The following is a 26509-nucleotide window of genomic DNA, read 5'->3' on the forward strand; positions in this document are numbered from 1 at the left end:
TCGTGGGTAACTTCTTTGCTGGATCTCCTTTATAAACCTTATTTTGCTTTTAATGATAAACAAAATCTCCAAAATGCCAGTCTGGTACATATATTGCTTTCAGAAAAGTGGGCACTATGGGGAAAGTCTTTTTTTCCTGAGTTAGAACAATTTAATTTGCTGTTTAAAATTGCTGGAGACTTTAAGTTATTTTATCTTTTTTCCCTACAAAATGAACAAAATGTCCTGTCCAGCTTCATCTGAATCTTGTAAAAAGCAACATGAAAGAAAGCAGATAGAGTTCAGTAGTGATAAGAAAATAGCATTTTCCTCTCCTTTGTTGCAGCCCAGAAAGTTGCTCTGAGAGCCAAAAGCTGCTGATCTCTGCCTAGGGCAGGTAAATGCAGCCTTTCCACAGAGTGACCTCGGTGCATTCACATTCAAATGAACCTGGAGAGAGCTCAGAAGCAAAGGAAAAAAACCCTCAACAGACATCAAAATAAGCAATATTTTGATTTCCTAGATGAAACATCAGGATTCTGCATATTGCTGATACTCAAATAAAATAAAAAAATCTCCCTTGCAACAGCTGGTCTTAATTCAGCTGCTTTTTCTTGAGAGCAATCTAAAAATCCTGAAATGATCCTACTGATAAAGAAGAACCTCACACCCCTCTGGTAGGACCCACCATCCCACTGGGAGCTGAACTGAAGCTGAGAACTCATTCCTACACCTCATCCCACCTCAGAGCCTTCCTGAGCACCTGGAATTTGGTCTCTGTGCACACAAAAACAATGCAGCACCTCTGCAGGATGATCCCAGCCACATAATAATGGAATTATTATCCTGGCATCATCACTGACATCAGCTCAGGAAGCACAGAGCACCATCCCCCTGATTTTCCTTACCTCTGATTAAAACCAACAGCCTCTAGATGCCCAAAGAGCCTGTGGGAGCTACAGGACAGCTGGAAATCAAACACAGCAAGGGATCTTTACAGAGCATTCCCATTCCTCAATATTCCCTCTTCCCTAAACTGAGAAAAGTCAAAATTAAAACCCAGCCTGGGCCATTTTTTCCACAGATCTGTGTGCAGGGTTTGTCAGGCTCTCACTGACCTGGTCAGTGACCCCAGGTTTTTAAGATTCTGGCTGATCCATTTTTAGTTCCCCTAAATGTACCCATAAACAGCTTTCCAAAAGCTGTACTAAAGGGGTAAAGCTCAAACTGACATAAATCTCAGCAAATGTGTCTGGTTCAGATGAGCCTGGACTTGAACATTGAGCCAAAACTGTTTAATCTGGAAGTGATGCTGGAAATCTCATAAAGTCAGGCTTTCTTGAAAGATTTGTAGTGCTTCCTTATTTTCATGTGGTCAGAAGTTACTATAAGAAAAAATGTCTTTTCATGCTATTTCAGTATTTCAGCTTAATGTTTGGGCCAAAATTGAAGCTGCTTTAATTTCATTTTCAGTAAGCTTTAAACAGTCTATAAAAAGAGGGCTGCAATTAGACTTAGGATGAGATGTCAAGATTTGTTCTCCATTCCTCAATGCAATATTGATATGCTTTTTGGAGTTTTTTCCATATTAATCAAACAATCTTTCCATTTTACCAGCAAGGTTTTAAACTGGTATGGCCAAGGGAGTCCTCTTTTGTCAGGATAAAACCCACATACAAATTTTGGTGTCCCAATTTAGCAGGGGACTCTTCCCACCTGTCCCTTAGACATCTCTGAGGAGCCACCCTGGGACTGCCTGAATCCCACAAAGGGAGCCTCATTCAGCAGCACGAGTGCCTTGTGTTTTTAAAGGAAATAATTCCAAATGCAGCTCTCTGGTGCCCATGGACCCCCTTCCATCTGCCCCAAAGGAGAAGAAGTTTCTGCCAAGTCCAAAACCTGAGTGGCTCTTGCCAATTCCGGATCTAATTCGAGGAAAGCTGCATTTTCCAACCCCACCATAAGAAATTCTTGTCACATTATTCACACCAGTGGTGTCTCACCCTGTGAGGAGCCAGGCTGGGCCAGGGAAAAGCCAAGGTTAATATTTGCACAAGCCAAGGCAGGCCAGAGCCAGGACAAGGGGGACAGTGTGTCCTTGGATCTCAGAGCACAGGGGGAGCAATGGGAGATCTCCACCAGGCAGTGGAGGGGCTCCCCAGGACCACAACTGGTGGGAATCCATGGATATTTTGAACCCCAAATCCTGGTAGCCTGGCCCATGGGCTGTTTGCCCTTTGGCACAAGGATCTGCTGGGATGCAGGCAGGATCCACACCAGGATGGAGCCTGGCTGGATGCCACATCCAACAATTGGGTGCCAGGAATCCTCCAGCACCATAAATACCTCTGGAACTCCACCACCATGTCCTGCTGTCCCTCTGAGCCTGATCCTGGTGGATATTCCCTCTCTGCCATGGCACTGGGGTGAGGGGATGGGAAGAGACTGTTCTCCCACATTTCCTTCCCCAAGGAACTCTGTAGCTTCAGGAGGAGGTGGCAGATGTGAGATGGAGAAGCTTCTCCTACAATGTGGAGCAATAAAATGGAGCAGAAGGCTCCCAGCTCCATCTGCCATTCCATCAGGACAAGCTGCATTTGGATTCTTCCTCTGAAAATGCAAAGTGCAGGCAAAAATCCAAAGGGATCTTCTGCTGTAGAGAGGTGTTCTGGTGTAATTGTAATTTCTCCTTGTTCATGAGAAATCTTTGGGAATAAGGGCTCACATCAGAAGCATGTTGCCCACCTTAATACAAATTGTCAAATATTGGAGGGAATACTTTGGAGAAAAACAGAGAAAGTGCATAAAAACTACATTTTTTAAAAAGAAAAAAATCAACAAAATGAAACACTTTATCCAGAGAAGCTACAGGATATCCACAGGATATTCTGGGAATAACAAATAAGATTTGAAACACCGACCTAGAGGAAAGTAAACTACTCCAGCTTGACTTAACAGCGGCAAAGAACTCTGGAAGTAAATCCATGAGACTGAAAAATCCAGAGTTTCTCAAGATGCTGGCAGCAAACATCACAAAATCCTACCTTTGGTGCCAAAGGAATATTCCAGTTAATGAAACACACAGCTTGGAAGGACCTGCTAGAATTTGTAAAAGATGCCTTGAAGAAATTCATCCCTTCTAGCAAAATTTCCAATTAAAAAAAAATAAATTACTGAGCAGGAGCTCATTTTACATTGGAAAGGAGTTTCTCCATCCCAGAGGACTCCTGGAGATGAGCTGAGGAAAGGGGGCAAACAAGTGACTCAGAACCAGGGGGAGTTGGGTCTGGCAAAGCCAGAGCTAGAGGAATGTGATAGGGATGCTTCATATCCCAGAAAGGATGGCCTGCAACAGACCACAAACAGATGAGGAAAACATGGATAGAATAAATGAGGAAGACAGAAAAATAAATTTTTGGAGAGGGTTAAAAAGCTGGTTTAGATGGGAGGGTAGAGGGAAGAGGATTGTTGTCCTATTAATCCAGGTCTCTGGCTTGGAATGTCATTTGGCAATGAAAACTTGATGGCAATAAAATTTGGAGTGGCATTTATGAGTATAAATGTCAGAAAGGGAGAGAGCCAGGTAAAAAATAAAAGGCTGTTGGCACAATTACTTAATCTTGATTAAATGAAGTTTGGGAGCCTTGCTCAAAGCCTTCATTAATACATGGCCATAAGCTGGGCAACACCAATAAACTGGAGATGAGAGTTTGAACCATTACAGATAAGATTTTAAAGTAACAATCTCACAGCAGCAGTGGAACTCAGCCTGGATTTGAAAATCTTGATGTGTTTATGGATGCCATTATGATATGGATGCCTGATAAAGACTGGACATGACCTTGAGAGACTTTTCCAGAGCTTTTCCCTCGTTCCTCCAGCAGCATCCCATCAGTGCCTGTCTGTGTTCACCCCAGCACTGTGCTCTGCCCAGCTCCCACACTGAAGCTATTCCATGTAATGCCTCAGGGATTTTAACTTTTATATTTTCATATATTTGGAACCCTGCAGCTCTTTAGTGTGTAACTCCAAACTCCACACACAGTGGGAGCTGCTGCTTTCCCATTTGGGGCAGACACAACAATTCCTCTCCAGGCCTGGCAATCAAGGACCCCTCACTGCCTCAGGGCCCAGAGATGGAAACAAAAGGGAGTTTTGGGGGGAGCAAACTGGGGCTCAATGACTTCATTAGCTGAAGCTGTAATTGGCAGATGAACCCCCAATATGCAAATGGACCAAACTTATAAAAGTGAAAACCTGTGACCCATCGTCCATTTTGGGTGTAGCCCCTGGGGGGCTTTGCCTGCCCTAAATGTACCTGAAGGCCTTCAATAAATATATCTGCTTTTTATTGCCTTAATTCTGTCTGGCCTCTGTTTTTAGGTAGCCCCAAAAGGGCACCACATGTCCACCATCTGAATAAAAAGCAAAATCATCTGTACAGGAAATGCACCAGCCCTTCTTTCATGTTTGGATGCAAGACCCAAAGCCTCTCATCCAGCACCCAGGGTGGCTTTGCTTGAAATCTTCCCTAAACCAAACTTCAGCAATGCTTTGGAAAGGTTTCCCCACCAGGAAGGGCCGAGTTTCAGATGTCACACTCTTTCCACAGCTTCATTTCAATTTCTCTTTCAGCAAAGGTCACAACTGTTTGGTTTCATAGCCTTGCTGCTGCCCATCCCAAGAGGGGGATGATTTGTAAAATTTGGATTTTGCAGCTCTGTGGGCAGCAGCATTCCCCAGAAGGACTGCAGTGGAAGTTAAGTGCCTCATCAAACCATGCACAAACAAACCTTGATGCTCTGGAGTGTCCTTACCGCAATCAAGCAGAGAATTCTTCTCTTCCTTTGGTAAATTCAAGATATAGTTGATTTTTTAAAATTTTATTTGATTTGATTTCAAGATATATTTTCACCTCTGCTAAAATATCAAAGGGCTAATGAAGAGCACCAGATTTCAGCTCTGAGCAGGGCCTTGCAGTTTATCCTTCATGCCATAAACACTGTCAGACATATAGCATTTATTTATATTGGGGCTGAGTCAGGAGCCAGACTTTCTAACACAGTGGCATGCAAAATAAAATAAAATAAAATAAAATAAGATAAAATAAAATAAAATAAAATAAAATAAAATGACCAAATAAATAAAATGCATCTTGGCTTTTACAGATCTATGGGAGCAGACAGGAGCTATCACAGATTCTGCCAACTGCTCACCAGCCTTATCCTTGATGGAAGAAAATTCCTTCTTTGCTGAGCTGTTGCCCAGAGCAACTACAAACAACACACTGGTCCCAAAACCAAAACTGGGCTTGGGGGTGTACCCAAAACTGGCCTAAAGACAGGGATTCAGCAACAGCACCTTCATCAGAGAGAGCTTTAAACACTGAGGGAAAAATGGAGATTTCGTCTGGAGGGTTTGGCCAATAGCCAGTAATGTTTGAAGGAAAAGAAAAATTGGCTTTTTTTTTCCATTTCTCTAGGTCCTTGACAGCTTCAGATCGTCCCAAGCCCAGGGATTTTTGGTGGGACATTGTCAGTAGCTCATCCTGAAAGATCAAGACCTTGACCTTTGGAGCAGCATCCATAACCCACGTCCCCTTAGGCCCAAGGCTGGTTTTGCTGTGTGGAGATGACCAGCACATCAGAAAAAGCTCTCTTTTGTGCTTCTTCAGTCAAACACTGATTTTTATGTACCAGCACAAAAGAACACACGGGACTTTTGTGCTCATTCAGTGCTGTTCTTAGCATGAAGAGAGCTGGAATGAAAGTGCTCGTGTGCTTCCCATTGGGATATAAACCAAACATCTATTTCAGGGAGAAAAGGAAAAAAGACATTATTCAATTGTCACCAAAAGCTGAAGAACACACAAAACACCATCTTTGTGAAGCTTGGGATAATATATGACAATATTTTAAAGGGCTTTTTGCCAGTCAAATGTAGTAAATTCTAGTAAAAAAATTCTAGTAAATTATTCTGCTTAGCATGGGGAGACTGAAAAGGGAAACCACACGAGGATGTTCTTCATAGTATCCCACTGATTTGAAAGGGTGAGATTTTCTCCCCTCGAGATTTGGTACTGGAGTTAATTAACCTCATTTCCAAAGAGTGTTGGAATTTTCTGTTCTTAAAACTGTGCAGTGACAGCAATGCCACCCACCCCATGGCAATTCAGCTCCTCAGTCTCCTCAGAACATTCTGTAACAACATTTCCTTTGCTGTGATTTAAAACTTTCACTACTATTCTTATTTACGCTGCACATGGGGAACATTTTCACATTTTGCTTCTAACTTTCAAGTATTCTGAGAACATTATGTGTCTCTCGTCGCTCCTCTCCACATTTCCTAAACCCCATTCATACACCAAAGGTCATGGTTGTTTTTAAACCTTTGATCATTCTTGTTTTCCTCTGCCAGGGTGCCTCCAGTGCTCTTCATCTTCTCTCAAGTGCATCCCTGAAGTCCTGCCCAGCAGGAAGGAAGGAGCCCAGGAGATGGGAGATCTGAAAACAGGGGAGCAATGGGACAAATAAAAGCTGAGAACAAAACGGTGCCATCAGGAGGATGTTTGCTCACAGCATTTCTCCTTCTGGAACAACGTCATTCCTCAGGACTATGAAGGAAAAGCTCAGGGTTCTTATCTTATCTGAATGTTTGCACATATTTAGCAGTGACTCAAACCTTCTTTAACCAGAGTCCAGCTCTGTGAGTTTAAATTCTTTAAAGTCAACAGTAGATAGGTCTGGCTAAGTCAGCCTTTTACTTTTGGAACAAAGTCTGTCCCATTGTTGCTACCCTTCCTCTCCCCTTTTTCTGCTTTAACCATGCAATTCATCTTTCCTGAGTTCTGTTTCCTTAAGTAGAACATAAGACCAGGTTTCACTGATTTTCTTTGCTATAATGGGTGTGGAGAGGCAAAAAACAAAGCACAAAGTAGCACCAGGATTTATAAACAAGGTGGATGAGTAAATAACAAAGACAGGAGATGCAAATAGAAATAAATAAACATGGAACAAGCATAAGGCAAGCATGCCTGGTCCATGTTCTGGTTTTTATTCAGTTTATGAGATTTAAGAAATGTAGAAAACCTGCAAGGTCAAACCCCACTGTATGTACCTAAAGCAAATATCAGCAGATTTCAGAGAAGGAACAAAATGTGGAGGCCACGGACCACAGGATGAGTTTCTCCTCACAATTTTCTACTTGTTCCTCTTCTGAAAATAAAACATTGTTCCTCTAAGGAGACAAAGATGAGACAATGGAAAAGGAAATCTTGTTTAGAGGTAAGGAAACGTGGGCACCATTTCCCAGCAGAGATGTATCCATTTACATGAGAGAAATTGCTCAGATTGGATGACATGACCCCGTGGCTCTCCTGCTCCACAGACACAGATTGGAGAGCAAGCCCTGGTACATTTAACATCAAACCAATCACACTGAGCTTGCACCAGGACAGAGAAGGAAGAGGGACAGAAAAATGTCACACTTTTCACATCAAATTCAGATTTTCTTCTGCTAAAGAACATTCACAGAGGCATCACAGCTTTAAACCACTTTTGTGTGGGTTTTGCACAGAACAATTTTTACCATGACTGTGCCTGTTCAGTGGAGTTCTGTGTCCATCCACACTCCTGTATTGTAAATGCACAGTGAGCCCTGTGGCAGGGAAGAACAATCCATCTGACTCCATGTTCTCACAAGGCTGATTTATTACCTTGTTATACTATATCATATTAAAGAATACTATACTATACAAAGAATACAGAAAGGATACTTACAGAAGGCTAAAAAGATAATAATGAAAACTCCTGACTCTTTCCAGAGTCCTGACACAGCTTGGCCCTGATTGGCCAAAGAGTGAAAACAACTCCCAGCAGAATGCAATGGAACAATCACCTGTGGGTGAACAATCTCCAAACACATTCCACATGAGCACAGCACAGGAGAAGCAAATGAGATGGGAATTGTTTTCCTTTTCTCTGAGGCTTCTCAGCTTCCCAGGAGAAAAACCCTGGGTGAAGGAATCACGTTCAGGGAATGTGAATGCCACACTCCTGCAGGAATGTTTCCTGAAGGGAGGACTTCTGCAAACACTTGTGCAGGCTCTGGGGGTGCTGCCATTCACCTTAACACACCAGGCAGCCTCAACACCTCCCTCCCCACCATCCTGAGTCCTCTGAGCTCCCTCTGCACTGCTCCTCATTCCCAAGTTTCCACTCTCTGTTCCCAAAACATTGATGTATTGACCAAACTGCAAGGACCGTGCTTAGTTCTTTTTCTGAGCCAAAAGAGCAAAGCTTGCCTTCAAACTGACTCATTGAGTCACTTTTTTTTTTTTTCCCTTTCCTGTGCCTTCACCCTGACCACTGCAGTCCTGTCCAAGATTTTCTCCTACCCATCTCCCTGCCAGTTCTCCTGAGCTCCTGTTCACAGCCTCCAGCCAGGGCAAGGTCACTCACAGGGCTTTGCTTCTTCTGCCTGGGCCTGTGTTTGCCAAAGCTGCTGAAAAAGACCAGCTTAATTTAGTACCAGGCTTGGGGGGTTTTATCCCTGCAGCTTCTCAAAGTGAGATGTTGCATTTCACGTTTTTCTGACCCGTATATGAGGGATTTGTATTTTATAGTCATGGAATGGTTTGGGTTTAGAGGGGATTTAAAGCTCATCTTGTTCCACCCCCTGCCATGGGCAGGGACAACTTCCACTGTCCCAGGCTGCTCCAAGCCCTGTCCAGCCTGGCCTTGGGCACTCCAGGGGCAGCCCCAGCTGCTCTGGGCACCCTGTTAAAGACAGTGAACATACAATTGTATTAGGCAAGGAGCAATTAGATCCATTTGCATTTTGACTCTCAAATTAGATCTTGGACACTGGCACAGTGGTGTGGTAAAGTCTCACATGCATTTCCACTTTCTATTGCATAGGAAAAAGTAAATGGTACCAGGCAGCAGAAAATGAAGCCACTCCTGTGTTATTTCTATTACAGACACATTAGAAATATTTAATTGTCATTGATGGGATGCTGAGCAATCACAGCAATAAAGAGATCTTTTCTAACCTTGATGATTCTGTGATTTTATGATTTTCTTTGAGTGCTGAGGTGGAAGCTCTAAGGACAGCAGGCCTTGTGAAGGCACCCTGCTGTATTTTCTCCCACTCTATTCCTGGTTTTTGCCTTTCAACTTCCACAATGTAACAGTCTGAGGACTCTGTTTCCATCTTACAGGCAAGAAATGCACCTCCAGTAATCACAGACTTCATCATATTTTACATTTCCTTAGGGAACTCTGAAGTATTTGGTTCTGGGCCTTTTGTGCAGCCAGCAGGACCTGGAATGAGTTTTGATTGCTCTGAGGTCTCAGTTATTGCTCAGATTTTGTTTTCCTCACTCTGCCCTGCCTGGTGGATGCTCCTTCTCTACAAACTCTAGCTCCCTTAAAAATGTCCTACATTAGAAGAACTCTCAATTTTAAAAATAGCTTTACTTATGATTTACACAGAATGTAATTAAACAAAAAGTGGGACCCTTCAGAGAAATTCAAGCCAAAAAGCTGTTGCTGTGAACATGCTGTGGGATTTCTGCCTGCAAGTCTGAAGCCAAGCTGCTTTATTTGCATTCTAGGATTCTTAAACCCAGATGTACCCTTAAAATGCACATCCAGCAATAGGGTGGACTCTGGTCCCTGTGGGATCAAAGTGATCCTTGAAGAGGGTTTTATATTTATCTGTACATTTGGAAATTAAACCACTGTGACACTATTTATTAGTGCTGGATAATCTGCAGCAGAAAACTGCTTTTTATTCACTCCTATTTAATGTAGAAGTGTGAGTTCAGTGTAGCTGTTCATTCTTTTAATGGACTTGTTTCTTTACTGACAGGAACACAAACCAGACATTCCACTTGAGCTCAATACCTGACTCCTAGACAACAAACTGAGGTTAATCCCATCTTGTGCCCCAAAAATCTGCAGCTCAGGGCTCCAGCATTCATGGAGAATCTATTTTGGACTGAGGGAGGATGCACAGCTTGTGTAAGTGTAAACCAAATGAACATGCAAAGGCACAAATGAGCAAAGCTAGAAAAAATTCCAAAGATATCTCTGAGTTTTGCAAAAATATCTATGAACATGTTTTGGAGAACTAAAACATTGTGGAGATGAAACAATTTCTTAATGATTAAAGTGACTGTGCTTATCTTGGTTTGTCTTTGTGTATGAGGAAGGATTGAGCTAAAACCTTATTCTGGCCTGGAAGGGAGCAAACAGAAGCATTTGGACCATGAAAATCCATTGGGGCAATCCATTGGGACAATCCATTGGGGCAATCCATTGGGACAATCCATTGGGACAATCCATTGGGACAATCCATTTTACAGCCTCTCTGCCTGATCTTCCCCAGAGTACCAAGACACTGTTGTAGGTGGCTGGGATTTAAGGACAGGGACAGATGAGGTGGAATTGATGGCTTGAGAAGGCTGCCCTAGAACAGGGATTGGACAGAGCTAAAGAAAAAAGCAGGGATTTATTAAAAAGCCTCCATGGATGCACCTTGGGCAGCACAAGAGCCCAGCCAGGGCTGCACCCAGGATGAACCAAAATGGCCCCAAAATGCACGGCCGGGCACGGGGTCTCTCCCTTGGATCAGTTCTGCTCCATTTGCACCTTGCAGTTCATTGTCCCATTCCAGCTTTAGCCCCTGCAGTCCCACCCTGCTTGTTTTTCTCTCTCCAGCCCACGGGGTTTGTGCTCTTGGGCTGAGATTTGGGTCATTTGTCCTTGGTGCCCAGCTGGAGCAGGAATTGTTTTGTCTCCCTGCTCTGTGCACAGAGCTCACCATCCCCTGATGTGAAGCTCAGACCCACCCACTAAAGCAGCACAGAATGTGAAAAATAGAAAAGCTGAAACCTGAGGTATCAGAATCAGATGAGACAGGGACCATTTTAGGCTTCATCTTTTAAAGATCAATCACTGCTGTTTTACCTTTGGTCTTGGCATTGAAAATTCTGCCAAAGGTTACCAGTCCACGGTGCCAGAGCAGTGAATTTCACGCTGAGGCAGCTTTGTGATGAAAACCTGACACCCCCTATTTCCACAGGCTACCCCAGAATACCCCAGGAAGCTCCAGCCACAGCTGAAGGCACAGAAAGAGTCACCTTATAAACTTTATTTTTTTGTAAATTATTCTTGATGTTTTTCCTGCCCACAGTTGGTTTCGCTCACTTATTTTGGGGAAATTGTAGGAAAATCCTTTCACCCATTTTTCAATTAGAAGCAACACAAAATTATTGCCACATCCTTCCCCCACACAAATACCTCGTAAACAGCTGGAACTTTTAAGCACAAATCTTGGCCAGGCTTTTCAGGGGTGTTTGGGGATATTTGACATGGCTACAATGAGTCAGTGTTGCTTTGCCCAAGCCTTAAAACAACTTAATCACAAGCCTGCCTCAATCACACAATTTTTTTTTCTCTTAGTTTCTGAAATTTTAGGATTCCCATGTTCAAGACTTTTCCCTACAGCTTCAATGCCTAAAATCAGCGGAGAAATGTTCAAACACTCCAACAATTGGGGCTGGAAGGCAAAATTCAAGCAGGCAATGTGGGATAGATTATGGGAGCTGGGAACTTTGATAAATTCAGGAAAAATAACTTAAATTCTGAACTTTAGAATCCAGAAGTTTGCCTGCTTATGTAGTGGTTTAGTAATAAACCTGTCACACCCATTCTGCCACACAGCCAATCCTTCAAACCTGGGAAGGACGCAGGGAAGAGTTACAGCAAATCCTTCTGCAAGGAAAACAACTCAGGCTCTGGCTGGGACAAGGACACTTGGCAACACATTCAAGGGTCCCCCAACCAAGGGAAAAATGCTGTAATAATTATGTTGACCCAGCTTCAGCATGGAGAGGTTTCCAGTACAAATGACATTTTCATAATCTCGCCGATAAACACTTTTGCAGATAACAAGAAAACTTTTTATTTGATGCCTTTTACTGGTCATAAATTCAATGGTTTTTGTTTTTCTCTGTCTTCCCTTCTAATCAGTGATTTAGGAGGAAAAGGCTTTGAGAGGGTTTAAAATTTCCATTTGCAGTGGTTGAGCTGGAATAAAGATCTGCCTTTGACACTGCTTGAGTGAGGGGACCAATATTAAAGAAGAAAAAGATTTTCAGGGGATGCTGAAGCTTTTTGCCAATGCTCTTTGAATTTTACAGGTACTTTGGGCCAGGAAAAACCTTTGGAAAAGATTAAAATGTGGTCAAGTCATGTGTTCACCCTGATTTGCTTTCCTTTGTTTTCTAAACAGCATTTTCTGTATTTTCTGCTTTGAAAATAAATACGTATTGACTCAAAAGAAATCCTTTAAGTCACTGCTCAGGTTTGGGTTTTTTTGCATCTAAAAGAGGAAATAACTAAAAAAATCAGATTCAAGTCTGAGAGAAGTGGTGTAGATTGATGCAAAGGGAATTTTCTTGAGTTGGTTGGAAAATACAAACGACACTTTTAAATCTTTCTCACCTTTTCCCCTGTCAGTTTTCCTGACAGTCGGTCACCTCCTGGCAGGGCCCTTATCTGTGTGCCCATGGTTTATCTCCTCTCCTGGCTTTGGCTCCAGGCTCTTGAAGCCTTTAGTGCCTGTGCTGAATCCTCATTTCCAGACCCATCTCTGCCCCTTTTCCCTTTGCTCCTGGCTGTGCTGTGTGGGGTGAGTGACCCTGGCTGCTCCCTGACACACAGAGGGAAATCTTGGCTTTGGAGGGGGACCCAGGGCCTCTCTTAGGGTGATATTTTGAAGATTTACAGTGTCCATCAGGGTGATGTGATGCTGCATTTAGCATGGCTGCTGCTCATGCAAAACAACTCTTGAGGCATTTCATTTTTCCTCTCTGGGGACTCCAGGGAGCTGTTTTTATGTGCTGCTCCTTTCTGCCTGGATTCTTTTTCATTCCTTCCACATTACATGAGACAGTAGGTGGGAATGTGCAGCCAGATAATGGCAATTTATTACTGATCTGTCAGAGTTGTTCAAAAGTCTTTCCAGTTAGGACTATAAATTTAGAATTTCTGTCCTTGCCTTGCCTTTAGTGATCTGAGAAGCCTTTTGGGGGACAGGCAATGCCACGTCTAAATTTCTTGCAAATATTTAAGCAGCATATACTGGAAGATGGCATATGGAGAAGTGTTTTTCTATCATAAGATTGGATGAATAAGCTCTGTTTAGGTGTTATTGGTGTAACTTTCTGCATTGTGCCTTCCCCAAAGCAGGTTTCTTCTCTCCTCTATGTCAGGACTCTTTGTGATCCTTCTTCCTCCTACTTTGGCAATATACAGTAGAAATTTTTCTTCTCCTTATTTGTGCCTGCTGCTTCCTCTGTTTGTCTTGAATAAAATGAGTTGTGAGCATTAATTAGGTGTTAAACCTCCTAGAATTGTAATTCTGATAAATTCTCATTCTGCTACTTTCTCAGGTGTATCAGGATGTTATTTACAGCCAAGCTGGGATGACAGCTTTTTTGCTCATTCTTAATGACTTTTGCCAGAATTGGTTGTGCTAAATCATATTTCACTGGGTCTCTGGTTCAAGTTCTGTTCTTGGTGTGTGTAAAATTATGTAAAATAATGCACCAGTGCATCTGCATGTGGCTCAGGGATGAGTATCTTACCCAAAGCCATGGCACTGATATTGATAAATAAAACAAGAAACTATCAGTGAGCTTGTTCTTTCCCCAGCCTGTTTGACTCTTTCTGCTGACATTGAACACCAAGGATGAATCCAGCAGGCAAAGTGACCATGGATTTGCAGCTGGTTTCAGAGTAATACATTGGCTTTCACTGCAGCACTTTGGGGGACTGAGAACTCCCTTGGGGTGGTATCTAAACTCTGTTCCAAAGGATTTGATTACATTTCACCTTTTGGAGCGTTCTCAGGGGGTGGCAGAAGGCACAGCAGACTGTCAGCTTTCCCTGGGTAGTCTATCATCCAATATGTTCAGGTTGTGCTTGCTCTCAGGAATTATCACCTAAGGTCACCTCTTCAATCAGGACTTTCCAAGAAATCACTGTGCTGCTGGAAATGTTCCCAGCTTTGGATTCCATATTTCTACAGTTCCCTGTTGGATTAAATTCATTCTCTGTCTGACATCAGTTAAAGATATAAACACATTAAACAAGGTACGATGCTCATTCTCATGGAGTTTAATTGAATCTGAGGCATCTCAACACCAGAACAACTTCCAGAAGTCACTCTGCTGCATTTAGAGCTTTCATTTTCACCAGATATCAGCAGGATAAACCCTTAAGTGTTGCAGGAAAACTCTTCAATATCCCACAGAGCATCGAGCATCTGTGAGCCACGTGTTCCCTCTCACCCCTGCCTGGTGCTATTTTACCAGGCAGCTCCATGTAAAGCAGCTTTGTGTTTTGTTCTCCAAATCTGTGTCCTGAGACTGTTCTGAGTGAGTCCTGTGGTGATTTATTCTCACAATGTGTAGCCAGCCCTGAATTCAGACAGGAACAGAGGAGCTGTGTGCTGCCTGCATGCCTGGGCTCATTTTTCTCCTCTGTTTATCTGGCAGGACCAAGGGGGTTTGTCTGCTCTGCTCCAACCTCAGTGGGGCACAGCCTGTGGATGTGCTTCTCCCCAAAGCATAAACATCTCCTTCCTGGAGTTTTTATTGGACTTAAACCTTCAGAGCCCCAGCAGTTGCCAATCAGTCTTTGACATTCATGTGGTGATGACTCTTTAGCTCTGAATGATGTTTGTTTTCAGTTCAGAGAGTGATGCTCACTGCTGTGAGAAGTGTTCAGCACTGAAAATTGTAATGTGTGGTATTTTTGGGTCCCCCGTTGTTGGGAGGAAATGATGAATCTGACTCCATGTTCTTAGAAGGCTGATTTATTATTATATTATATTATAGAATGCTATACTGAAACTATACTAAATAATAGAGAAAGGATACAGACAGAAGGTTACAAAGAATGATATTGAAAACTCGGGATTCCTTCCAGAGTCCTGCCACAGCTTGGCACTGACTGGCCATTAAGTCAAAACAATTCACATGAAACCAATGAAACAATCACCTGTTGGATAAACAATTTCCAACCATATTCCAAAGCAGCAAAACACAGGAGAAGCAAATGAGATTATATTGTTTTCCTTTTTGTCTGAGGCTTCTCAGCTTCCCAGGAGAAAATCCTGGGCAAAGAGATTTTTCAGAAAATGTGATGGTGACAGTAATTGGAGTGTTTCAGGGGACAGCAGGATCCTCATCAACTTTATAGTACTATAAAGGAAGGATAAAATAGGTGCAAAATGTTCTGCCTGGTAGCTTTGGTGTGAGAGTTAAATGCCAGCAGGATTGAAGGTGCCAGACTGCAGCATCTGTGCTGGGAATGCACCAGGTTCTGTGCTCTCCTGCATTATCACAGTTACTCTGACCACAACAAGTGTCATTAATATTCCTGCCTGAGCACAGTTCTGTAAATGGACTGGCCCAAAAAGCAAATTGTCCCATCACCCTGGGCATTGAACAGTGATAGAGCCCAGGCAATGGCCAGTCTGTCTTCAAAAGAGAGCTCTGGCTTTGCATGTTCCATCCAGCTCATGCTGGGCCTTGTACCCAAGCAAGAGCAATGGAAACTGAGATTATTGAAAGAAAAAATACTAGAAAAAAACAAAACAAAACAAAAAAAACACCCCAAAAATTAAAAACAACAACAACAACAAAAAAACCCACAAAAACCAAAACCATCAAAAAACAAAACAAAAAATCAAACTAAAATAAAAAACCTAGAGTATTGAAACAAAAAATAAGAGAAAACAACAAAAATATCCATGAAAAAGAGATGAAATTGATATTAGAGCAAGAACAATGAAAACTGAAAGTATTGAAAAGGAACAATTCAAGAAAACAGCAAAAAACCTCTGAAAAGGGGCGGAAAACAACAAAAACAACAAAAAATCCACAAAAAAGAGATGAAATTGATGTTAGTGGTGTTAGGGCAGGACAAATCAGTAAATACATCTTACAGAACCCCCTGGTTGTGGCCTCTGTGTGTGACCTGTGCAGCAGAGAATGGAGTTGCAGACTTGCACCCTCAGAGCTTTTGCTGCACATTGCATTTCTAAAGCTCTGGTAGCACTTGTTCCACTAAATTAAATGAGGCTGAGACAACCAGCTGCATATAAGGAGGCCTTACTTATATTTACTCACTTGCCTTACTTATATTTAGCTTCTCATGAACTTTAACATGTCTTTATCTGATTATCTATGACATATTTTAAAACCTCATTTTCTATTTTCTAACTGCCAGTGTATCTTAAAACTCAAAATGCCTCAAAATATCTTAAAATGTCTCAGAATGTCTTAAAATGTCTCCTGTTTTGTTTCTATTCCTGGAAATCAGTGTCTTCCTTCTAAAACTTCAGGGAACAACAACCTTATGTCTACCTTATTATCAGGAGACTTCTTCTCTGTTGTCACAAAATGGCATTAATGGAGACAAGCCCAGGTTCTGTTTGCTTCTCTTGGGTTTTTATTTGGTTTGGTTTGTTTTTAAAGCAGCTCTGGATGAGCTTTTGTGAAGCTTCTCTTCACTCACACACTCCTGACTCTACCAAGCAGTGCCTGATTCCCACAGATCAGGGGAAAACTCCTGAATTCTGGTATTTCTTAACTCTATGTCACTGTCATATTTTCTGAAAAATTTCTTCACCAGGATTTCTTCTCCTGGGAAGCTGAGAAGCCTCAGAGAAAAAGAAAAAGAATATGATCTTATTTTGCTTGTCCTGTGTTCTACTGCTTTAGAATATAGTTTAAAAATTGTTGATCCAACAGGTAGTTGCTTAATTAGTTTCATGTGAATTGTTTTAACTTAATAACCAATCACTGTCCAGCTGTGTCAAGACTCTAGAAGCAGTCAAGAGTTTTTCAGTAGTATCTTATTAAGTCTTCTGTAAGTATCCTTTCTCTATTCTTTAATATAATTTTAGTATAAGATTCTTTAATATAATATCATAAAATAATAAATTAGCCTTCATAGAGTCAGATTCATCAATTCCTCCTTCATCCTGAAAACCCCAAAAATTCCACACCTCTACACTTCCTGACTGTGGAGTTTCTACTACTGTGGTATTTCCACAATACCCAATATGTAAAAATCTTTTTTTTTTCCACTATCATTGCACTTCAGATTACTTTATTTAAGTTGGATAATGCAAGGCTGGCTTTGTGTACCTGCTTTTGCTTATTTTGATAGAGAGATTTGAATTATCAGAGCTGATAAACCTGCTGGAGATGTTCTTTATTTTGTTGCAGTGAGTAGATAGATAGGTTTCCTTGCTCTGTTCTGTGATGGGAGAGTCACAGCAAGAGCAAAGGTGACAAAAACCACCACTTGGATATATTCATTTAAAATTACCTTATCAAGCAGAATATGATATAGACTGGAACCACAGGTGTGATAAGAAGCTGTTTTATGTAAGACCTTCCATAAAATATTGAGCAGAGTTCATTGTGTGCCTTGGAAACTCCTGATTTGTATTTCAAAAGGTGCATGTGTGGTATTTTCTAACTTTCCAGGAGGAGCACAGAGTGTTCTTTTGGGACCTGCATGTGTTGGAGGCTCCTTAGTTTTAATGATATTTACTTGGTTTCTTTCACTGTGTTGGTGGCAGTTTTGGCACAACAAAACCCACATGCAGCTGATTTTTTTTTTTTTTTAATATATCCATATATATAAACACAAGAAGGTGGGAATGATTGTTTTTCAGGTTGTGGTTTCTCAGGCTCATCCAAGGACAGTGCTTGCCCTTGGAAGAACACTCTGGGAAGCTCAGTGCTGCTGGCTGCAATGCAGGAGGGTTCAGCCACATGTGAAAAATGCTGGGGGTGGCTTTGCTACCTCCTCTCCCTTCTGAGAGGTTCCTGATGCTGCAGAATTGGGGATTTGTGATGGCAAAATTGCAGGCGAGGGGGTTTGCACATGTACACGAGACAAGGAAAAGCCTCAACTGTTCCTGCAGGGGAAGATCTGGTTTGAGGCTTTTAAAATTCATTTATTTCTATTTTAGATGTATATATTTTATTGTACATATTATTTATTTATATATTTATATAGAAATAGATATGTTTATATTTTATATTTCTTCATTTTTATTTAAAAATCAGCTGAAAGACTGGTGCTGACAGCAAATCCACTCAGCTCTTTCTGGCCATACTCACAACAAGCTGCTTCCACCAAAACTAAAAGCCAGACTTCCAGGAGGCAGCAGGGTGATGCTCAGTCACTGGACTTACAAGAAATCCTGCAAATGTGCTTGTTCATGTGAGAGGAACTTTCATCAGCTGCTTGCCCAGAGGAGCTGCAGAAACTTCTTAAGTTCAGAGAATCTTTAAAGGTTATTCCAGAAAAAAATCAAAATACTATCTATTCACTGGGTCCCAGCTCACCTGACACCTTGAATTTTTTTCTTCCTCCTCTTTTCTCCTGTCCCCATGGCACATCCAGATCCTCCCATGGGCACAAGTGCCTTTGAGCTGTGAGCTTCCCTTCTGCCTGGGACTCACACCTGGTGGAGAGATGAAGGATAAGTGCAGTAATTTAGATAATTATTTGCAGGTTATTTATGTTTTCTACTGTATTATTTGTGATAATAAATAATAATATTATTATTTATTATCACAAATAATAAATAATAATATTGTGCCACAGTAAAATTAAGGAGGTTTTTCAAATACTGTTGGCCCAGAATACATACATTCCCCTAACTTGATTGTACAACTGTTTTATTACTAATTGTTTTCCAGGTAGTTCAGATCTACATCTTTTATATAAGTAACTGTGAATGTGCACTGGAAATGCCTTGATCTCAATAGCTTATCATTTGCAGGCAGGAAGATAATTATGTTTAATCAGTTCTGTCACCAGGTCTCAATAAATTCCATTTTTTCATCCAGAAGGTCTGATGCAACTGAATGGTCACATTTTCCAAAGATCTCTGCTTGGGAGCTTTGTGCTGATGTTCTTTGGGTTGGTTTTTTTTTTGAGGTTTTTTTTTTTGGGGGGGGGGGTAGAACAGGGATGGTTTGTTGGTTTTTTGTTTATTTTCTGGGGTTTGTTTTGTTTAGTTTGGATGGGGTTATTTTCTGCCATTGCTACAATCAGTAAGTTCCATGTACTTACAAGTTAACTGCTCCAAGTACTTTCTTTTCCATCCTTCATGTGGTCTGTGAGGATTCCTGTGTTCTTGTGTCCCTCTTGAGTACTGATGCAGATCTTCCTTTTGGAATTGAGTCTGGCCTACAAGGCCCTGCTCTAGGCTGCAAACCCTAAACCCTGCCTTAAGATGTTGAATTTCTCTTTGTTTCCAGGCTACAATTATTTATAGTGCAGAAACCAATAAGATCTTCTGTGAACACTTAGAAAACTCAAGTGTTTTGCTCTCATGTGAGGTTAAAGCTGTGTAAGTGACCTCAGTGGCCTCATAGGGAATTTTCCTGAAGTGAAGCTCACGTTTTGTTTCATGCAGAGGTTCTCCCACCACAAGGGAAGCTTCTGACAGGGCATTCAACAAAGAAAGGCTGCCTGGATTCCAGGGGAAGTTGGATATCTGGATATCTGTGGATATCTGGATATCTGTGGGTATCTGGTGAGGTTGTGCAGAGGGTAAATATGGCCTGAGAGAAAGGAGTGTGAGGAAAAGCCCATGGCATGGTCAGAGGGACGGCTGCTCTCCCCCTTGCCAGGGGCTCTTGGCCAGCACAGGACTGAGGAGGTGAACTCACATTTCCCTGTGGGAAGGTTGGTGCTGTTCTCTTTGGTAAGTTTGGGTTTTTGGAGTAAAAAGTCATTTTAGTTTGGGGTTCACATCACTTTTTACTTCCCAGCTGGGATCCAGCCCTACAGCACTCATGGGATGTCACAGGAGCCTGGGGCTCCCCTGGACTTGGCTTTTAAGCCCACAAAACTCATGTGTGCTCTCCTTGTTAGTGTTCAAAAACACATAATCATGGAATCATTACATGCACGTGCTTTTATTGAAGAGCTCTGGGTGTCAGGGGTACAGACCCAAATCTGACTCCCACATGGGTTTGGGATGAACCTGGTTTTTTACCCTTATTGTTCTATAACTACACATTAATTATTAAACTTACATTCTTCTATTGTATACATTGATTTCATCCAAGCATGGATTTTGTAATTTCCATCAAAGCCCTCAAACATCATTTCCCATGATTCCTGTTACAATTAAACAATAATTATATCCAATTACCAAACAATCATGGCATTTAACATTCATATAACTTGTCATAAAACAATCATGTCATTTATCATAATCATTAAATGATTATACAGGTGCAGTTTTGCATGATCCAGTAAAGCCTAACATTTTTTCAGGTCCTACCCTAACATTTTCCCAGGGCCTACCAGGCCCAACCTTTTCCAACTCCCCTGAATATCCCACGATTTTAGAAACATTTTATCCCTGTACTACCATCCTTGCTTTTCCAAAAGGTGATCCTGGTGCAGCAATGAAACACCCAGTGTTGAAGCATGTCCAGAGTTCAGTGTTTCTCATTTTTCACTGGTGTGGAGGAAGTGATTCCATCTGGTTTGATATTTGATGAGCCCACAGCTCCAGCTTCAGCCACAGCAGCAATGGAAAGGACAAGAGCAGAAGCTGCTCAGCAGGAAGGACTCGCTGGGCTCCACCCATGGCAAGGAATCAGAGGTGGTGAGTGGAAAAAAAGAAAAGGTTTGAACTATAAACTCTGGATTAGTGAGTGTTGAAAGAGTTGTTTTTTCCATGTATCTAAGCTGGCAGGGTTTGCACATGGATAGTAGTCACAAGATGTGAGTTCCTGGATGTGGCAAGGCAGGGCCCACTTTAGAAAGGCATAATCTTTGTTTTCTCCAGTCAGATGATGCTTTTTTCCCCTCCTTGAGATGCAGAAACTCCTTCAGTGAAGGTGGTGTCTGCCCTTGTGACCATCTAGGCCACTGTGACCTTCTAGGATCTTAAGGGAGCTATAAAAAGGAGGAGAGGGACTTTTTTATATGGACAGAGAGTGACAGGACAAGGGGAATGGTTTTAAACTGGAAGAGGGCAGGGCTAGATGGGATATTGGGAAGAAATCATTTATTCAGAGGGTGGGCAGGCCCTGGCACAGGGTGCCCAGAGAAGCTGTGGCTGCCCCTGGATCTCTGGAAGGGTCCAAGGCTAGGTTGGACAAGACTCTGAGCAAACCTGGGATGGTGAGTGGCAGGGAATCAGTGACTCAGAGCTTGTTGGAATCTCCACAGAGCCTTCAAGAGCTGCTTGTTGGGCTTCTGCTGTGGGTGACAGTTCTTAGTTCAGCTGTAATGGTTCAACCAAGTGGTAAAGAAAACTGAGGAGGAAGGAAAAACTCAGGCTGCCCTTAAGGATTTCAAGTCAAAATCGGAAGCAAGAAAGTCTGAAGCAACAATTTTAAATGAAATCTGTGACCTTGAGAACACCTGGGAATTTAGAGTCTGGGTTCAAGTTTTCATGGTTGGTATATCCATGTTGAGAGCTTGTATTCTGCTGCAAGTGAAACTTCTTGAAACTTGAGGTTCTTGAGGTCTCCTTTAACAGAAAAATCTTAAATAAAAGTACAATAAATTGCCTTCTGTGTATGTGGTGCAGGCCAGCTACTGGAGCAGGCTGTGCAAGCATGGGCTTCTTGTTGCATTCAGGAGCTTTTTCATTTGTTTTGATTCTTCTGCACACTTAAATACGAAGCTATAAAAGTAGGACTGAAAACATTTTGGACCAGAGATTTGTTGTGAGGAATTTGTAAGGGCAGGTTTCTTCAGGCAGCCTGGTTTTCCATTCTGATGGATCAGCTGTGGGTCAGGTGAGCTCCACAAGGAATGGGCTTTTGGTGTTTCCTGCAATTGGTGGAGGGAATGCAGCAGGAGAGCTGCCTGCATGTTTTCAGGTGAAGGCTCACATTGATGCCTCAGGTTTCAGCTTTTCTATTTTTCACATTCTGTGCTGATTTAGTGGGTGGGTCTGGGCTTCACATCAGGGGATGCTGAGCTCTGTGCACAGAGCAGGGAGACAAAACAATTCCTGCTCCAGCTGGGCACCAAGGACAAATGCCCCAAGTCTCAGCCCAAGAGCACAAACCCCGTGGGCTGGAGAGAGAAAAACAAGCAGGGTGGGACTGCAGGGGCTAAAGCTGGAATGGGACAATGAACTGCAAGATGCAAATGGAGCAGAACTGATCCAAGGGAGAGACCCCGTGCCCGGCCGTGCATTTTGGGGCCATTTTGGTTCATCTTGGGTGCAGCCCTGGCTGGGCTCTTGTGCTGCCCAAGGTGCATCCATGGAGGCTTTGAATAAATCCCTGCTTTATTCTTTAGCTCTGTCCAGTCTCTGTTCTAGGGCAGCCATCAGAAGACGTCAACATCAGGTATTCATACAAATCAGGGTAGGTTGCCATAATAACAAAAAGTTTCTCCTCCAGCCAATGGAATAATGCTCAGAGCATTATTTTATAGATATTACTCCAGGCCAGGGGAAGGCTTAACTCTGCTGGAGACACCAAACTCTGTATTTTGCTATTGGTTTTTCTCACATATGTTTCCTTAGGAAGGAATGAAAACACAGCATGATCAATGCTTAATTTATTGCCTCAGCAGTAGCACTGGAGATGTGGCCCTGAATCAGAAGTGAGGGAAGGAACAGTGGTTTATGCTTAACACAAGTGAAATTATACTTACAATATATGCCTGAAACAAGAAGGAGAGGAAGGCTGGGCTTTCCATCAGCCAGCCTGATGATATTTTCAAGAATCTGGCAGATCCATTAGCTGCTGTTAGAGCTTTCAGGAACTCTTAGGAGGACTGCTGAGACATCCCAGAGCTCTGACCCTGAGCACACAGCATCAGGAATTGGAGTTCCTTTGCTGGAGAGAACAATTCAGCCCCTTCCCCTTGCTGAGGGCAAGGTGGGAATAGCTCTAACAGCATGAAAGGATGTCTGGAGCTCTGTGTTCCTCTCCCTCCTGAATTCTAGGCAGGATAATGTGTAAATGGGATTGGCTGGGACCTGGTCACATCCTCAGCACTCCCAAATTTCAGTTTCCAAGGACACAGCCACTGGTGACTCAGACAAATGGGAGTAGGACTCCTGTAATTATATTATAATAACTTACAAGCTGATTAGAGTGTTTCTGTGTGTCTCAAGCTTCTGGAAAATCATCCCTGGATTCTTCACAGTTAATTCCTTTTTTTTTTAGGAGTGAGACCATCTGTCAGCACAGAAATACTTCAGCAGCAGCAGCAGCATCTGAGGACAGCTGGCATAGCTCAGGTGGGCACTGGTAGAACCAGAGAAGGGGTTTGCATCCTCTTGTTCCCATCTGCAGGCACACATTGGGAATTGCTGCAATGCAATTTGGGTCTCAAGCCAATGAATCAGTTTGGGATATGGCCCTGGGATGCTCCAAGTGAGCATGGAATATATCCCCATGGAAGCTGATTTTAGGAAAACTTAAAGTCATGTAAACTATTGCACTAAACACCAGGTGTGGGTCCAAAACCAGGCTGTAAATTTGGATTGTTTGGCAGTTCTAAGCATTAAAGAGCTCGGTTCTGATATAAGCTGTACATGTTCAGCCTCTCTGCCTCCCACCTGGACCAAGATTTACTCATTACTTCATGGTTATGAAATACTTCATGGAGAAACCTCAACACAACCAGTTTTTACCCAATTAGTGAAGAATTAAGGGCTTGATTTGTAGGAATCCTCTGTGGATGGTACAAACACAGCAGGCTTGGAGTGCGAATTGGAGACGTAAACAGGGAAAAGGAAAAATTGTTCCAAGCTGAATCTGAAAAGATACTTGTTGGTTTTGAGCCTCTGATCTGAAAACTGGAGAGTTCTAGAACAATTTGTCTTTGAGGTCTGTAACAAAAATAAGAAAACAGCATTTACTGGATGACTTCAAGGCCAAGGAAAACAATGATCACTTCTCCCAAACTGGAGATGAGCACACTGAGCAAGTGGCTGCTGTCTGAGGAGGCAGAATTGGTGCTCCAGAACTATTTTATCATTTATCTGCCACACTGCATCACTGCTGCTGTGACCCAAATGCCCCAGGCTTGTTGACACTTTCTAGATGAATCCTTAATAAAAATTCAGCCTCTGTGTGTGTTTTTTGGGCAAAAATGAACTTAGTCATAAAATGTCTGATTAAAATTACCAGCTAGAGCTCCAAGGTCTCAGCTATCAGAGTCCCAGAGTAAATGATATGGCTGTGGCAGGGAGGAGATAGCTGAAGTTATTTCCAACAGACCTGGGTAAAACTTGGCTGCCTTTGCCCCCCATCAGAAGCATAGGATGAAGCAGAAGAGATTCATGAAAATGAGCAAGGCTTCTTTTAAGTCTTCAGAATATTTTCCTGGTGTTCAATCAATTTTGAGAGAGGAAAGAGTTTAATTTATTTCTGCTCATGGCATTTGAACTGGCTATGAGAAGAGTGCTAGTTCTTAGGGGTGTAATCTTGCTTTTCTTTGAGCTGTATCACTTTTTTTTTCTTTTATTTTTTTTAATAGTGGGGGCTGTGCAAAGAATTGCTACATTTTCTTGTGGGTTTCCTTACTGCCCTTAAATCTTCTGCCAGTTGTTAGCTTTCATCTTACTCACATTTTTCATTAAATCTGGTTTATTTGGCATAGGGAAGAGCAATTTATCCCCGTAGTGAAGTCATTCAGAAAGCTGATCCTTGGAGCTCAAAGAAGCTGGCATGTCTCAGTGTGGGTACACCTAAAAATTGCATTTCTGTGCCTGCTAACCATGGTTGGTGGTGCCTGGGCAGGGAAGGAACAAGCAGAACAAGCAGAGCAAGCAGAACATTCCTGGGGCTGAAGAACCACATCTCCCAGTGAAGGCTGTGGAAAGCACTGACAGCTGCTTCTTATCTCACAGTCAAACATTTTGAAGCCCTGGAGGCGAAATATTTATGCTACTGGACACTTTGTTTATTCAATGAGCCTTTTTCTGATTTCTCTTTTTGGGTTTTTTTTTACCAGAGAACTGCAAATGAGTGACGTGTGTGTGCCTCAGTGTAAATAAGGGACTTGTGACTCCTCATGGCAGAATTAGTAATTCTTCATTAGACTGAAGGAAATACTGATGTGTGGGAAGCAACAGAAAGTAAACATCAATTAGAGGGAGAAACAAGCTGCTTAATCTTCAGTTTTACATAGAAAACTTCAAGGAAGAGAGAGTCCAAAGTGTGCAACTTCTGGGAATAACCTGCAAGGAGGGGTAGGCAGCATGCAGACACACATCACTGGAGTCTGAGGAGCTGCAGAGTGAGAAGAAAAACAGATCTGTGGAAATCAAAAGGTTTACAAACATCATTCCCCTTGTAAACAGCCTGTGTGCAGGGCAGAAGCCACAGTAACTCAGCAGCAGTGTGAGGCAGCTCAGGGAGCTTTGGGGTGCAGAAAGCAGCCTGTGCAGCTGGCCCATGAAACAGCAAACAGCACCAAACCTGGGGAATTGCTGAGGGGAAATTTAGATTTTGGATAATATCAGGGAGAAATGCTACAAGGGCTTGCCTTTTTCCTTGAATGCCTGTGACCTCACCTTGTGAGCATGGTGGAGAGGTTTTTATCTCACCTCTCAACTTCACTTGTCAGGGCTCCCTTCTGTGGAACCCTTCTGCTTCTTTACCTGATTTAAACAATATTTCATCAGCCCCAGCAGTACCTCATCACTCATGTCTGGCAAACTCCCTCTTCTTGAAAAATGCTTCTCTTCTGAGCACACCCAGGTGTTAAATTCAAGAAGCACTCACCAAATCCAATATTTTTGAGTATTGAAATCCAGTGGCTGACTCATCACTTTGCACAAAGGAGATGTTGCTTCCAGTTACTTTGTTTGGGCTGACTGCAGGTTTTTCAAACAAATCAAGTCATTTCTGGAAAACCCTGTAAAACTTGGTGCCAGAACAGTGGAGAAGTTATCCAAAAGGCCAACACCCATGTTAGTCTGAGAGACTGAACTACTGGAAAGCCCTGGGTTTTTTGTTTTGCTGGTATCTCTTGTGTCAGTCCTTATGGGGCCTGAGGCATTCTGGAAGTGCTGGATTGATCCCAACCAGCTCCTGGGCACCTAGAACCTTCCTGCTCTGCTTGTACCTGCCTTGGGGTGTATTATAACTTGATTGGCTTTTCCTTCTCCTGCCCAGCTCCTTCAATGAATTTCCTTTTTAAGTTTGGAATCTTCAGATGGGATCCTGGCAAGAGAATCCCTGAATGCCTTCAGAGGATGCTGCATTGTAGGGAAGAGCTTCCAGGGAGGTTTTGTTTTCCCTCTGCCTGGATCAGCCTCTGGTCTGAAGCAGTGTGAAAGGTTTATTGGCTTTTGAAGAGCAAGGAATGAACAGTGTGAAGGTCAGACTTTTACCTTCTGTAGAGTTATCCTGGAACAAATGACATGCTCCAATAGTTGTTCCCAGTATTTTTGGGCAGCAGTGGCTTGTAAAACTCAGGTG

Source organism: Agelaius tricolor, unplaced genomic scaffold (genome assembly GCF_023055355.1).
Source record: "Agelaius tricolor isolate 1412-34295 unplaced genomic scaffold, bAgeTri1.0.p SCAF_37, whole genome shotgun sequence".
NCBI classification, from domain to species: Eukaryota; Metazoa; Chordata; class Aves; order Passeriformes; family Icteridae; genus Agelaius; species Agelaius tricolor.